This window comes from Schistocerca gregaria, chromosome 1 (assembly GCF_023897955.1).
Source record: "Schistocerca gregaria isolate iqSchGreg1 chromosome 1, iqSchGreg1.2, whole genome shotgun sequence".
NCBI lineage: Eukaryota > Metazoa > Arthropoda > Insecta > Orthoptera > Acrididae > Schistocerca > Schistocerca gregaria.
Window position 1 is genome coordinate 1089334101 of NC_064920.1, and position 2469 is coordinate 1089336569.

The 2469-nt window shown below is 39.2% G+C and overlaps 1 pseudogene; it reads right to left on the minus strand.

Moving 5' to 3' along the window:
• Positions 1-1272: 1272 nt before the first annotated feature.
• LOC126290261 (dnaJ homolog subfamily C member 8-like) lies at positions 1273-1942 on the minus strand (annotated as a pseudogene).
• Positions 1943-2469: the final 527 nt, after the last annotated feature.

The following is a 2469-nucleotide window of genomic DNA, read 5'->3' on the forward strand; positions in this document are numbered from 1 at the left end:
ATTAATGCTCGCCTTAAAAGTGGAGTTAGTCACCACTTGCCACGCGGAATTATACTTCACACGGACGGCACAATAACAGTTTGTTACCGAAGTCTAAACGATCCAGGACGGTGTACAGTCCTCGCGATTTTCAATGTCCGTTTACATTGCTAAGTACGCGCATGTCACAGCCCGCTATGACGTCACCCGAGGCGAGGCGCGATCGGACGTTAAGCTCGCGTGGACTAGGCGTTGGTCTAATGCGGAGTGAGCTTACTACTGCCTCTGCCGCTCTTTTTATATAGCTCCGGCGCGTACCGCCAAGAGAGCATCTGTTCTTTCCGTTCGTATGCAGATGCCTGCGGCCTCCAAATGACCGCTATCTCAGGCACATAATCTTAAATATCACATTTAATAATAGCTTTACAAACTTCTCAATTTTTGTATACATACATCTGAGCAGTACAGAAGCACGTAGAAAATCTCAGCCCGCTAAAATTAAAACTTTACTCTCTAGAATTTTTACAATGGAACCAACGGTAGATTGTCACCTCTGAACCATAGCTTTATCAAGACTTGTATCAGCTGTTAATTATGCTACAAGACTAAAACTTGGTGTAGCTTTGTTAATTGTCCTATCTGATCATTGGTCTTAAAGAATTTGTTTTATCATTAAAATTTAAAGTACTTAATCTATAATGCTTATGTACATTTTACTCACAAAAGTAGTTTTTACTAAATTACTAAAAAACTAGAAGAGGTAACTGATTGTGGTATTTCCATTATTATTATTAGGGTGAACTGAAGCATCCTACCAATTTTCAATACTGTAGCTCTATTATTTCGCGCCTCTGATTTTTCCGAAAAACGCGGATTCTGGAGTCAATTTTAGTTTTATGGTTTTGGAAACCAGCACCACTCATTAATGACTTCTTACTGCACCTTCTCACCAAATTTTGGCTTCCTAGCGTCATTATTTAGCGCCTCCTATTTTTCTTTCAAAACGTGAATTTTACGTAAACTACTAATTTTATAACATTAAGATTTGTTACCTGAAACATTATTACATAGAACTATACTTTAACAAAGTTTTACACACAAATCTTAATTTTTACTTTTATGTTAAATGTGGTGCAATACTATATGCAGGCGCGTTACGATGACGTGACGCTACTAGCAGTGAACTAGGGTAAGTCCCGTGCACTCGCTCGCCTCTGTATCTTATACATGATACAGCGCTTGCTTTGCTTCAAGGCTGTTCCAAAGGAACTAATAAAAGGTATCCTGAAAACACATGGATGAAAATGCTACGAAGAATGATATACAAGTTTTGCCGATGTATGAAATAAAAATAATTAACTGTTTGATGTAATCTGCAATATCCATTATCTAGACTCTGCTTTGTGCTTTGGGGGTTTGAATGTACCTTTAAACTTCTTGTTTTTAACTTTTCCTGATCCGGAGCTCCCAGCCTGGAAAGCTTTCCAGCTGTTAACACGATTTTGTCGAGATTCTTCGAAATTTTTCTGCCATTCTCTCTCCAAATTTACCTTCTCTTCTTCTTCAATTTCCTGTTCACGTTTACGTTTTCTTTCTTCCATTTCTCGCTGTTCTAGGTCCCGCCTCTTTCGCTCCATATCCGCAAACAATTTCATCGTCATTACATATACAGCATGCTTGTAATTTGCAGGGTCATCCTCATCAATTCTTGGATCTTTGCCTTCTTTCTTAAGCTTTTTCCGTTTCTCTGAAATCATATGATCAGTTCGAGCTTTTGCTTATTCAATAACATCAAGACATTTCCTCCTCGTCTCTTCATTTTCTAGTGTTTTCCACGCCTTATTAATAATTTCAAATGCTTGCTGAGCACGTTCTTATCTGGGTTCTTGTCTGGATGAACCAATATGGACAGACGCTTGTACTTTTTCTTCACTTCATCAAGATTGGCTTCAGAGTCAACTTGCAGTTACAACAATCTCCATAAATATAGAAGGAATATCAGCAGAGAAGGAATTATTACTATCCAATATGTGTAAGACAAAGAACTATGATCTCCTGCTCATCCAGGAAACTCATAGAGGACCGAATGGCAGAAGGCCGAGGATACATGAAATGACATTAATCACTGAGAGACCCAGCGAACAATATGACAGTGCAATATTTGCTAAACCAGGCCTCAACATCTCGTCCGCAGACTTAACTGTAGATAACGACACAGAAATACTGACTGCAGCAACAGAGACTTATACAGTAACATCAGTGTACAAACCACCAAATAATGCATTCCGTTTCAAAGAACCTGATAATTTCAATCTACAACCAGTGAAGTTGGTCATGGGAGATTTTAACTGCCACAGTGTACCATGGGGCTACAGAGAAACAGCCCAAAGTGGAGAAGACCTTGAAAACTGGGTAGAAAGCAAGGGGCTTAAGTTAATACATGATCCAAAACTGCCATACTCCTTCAGGAGTGGAAGGTGGGGCCGTGGA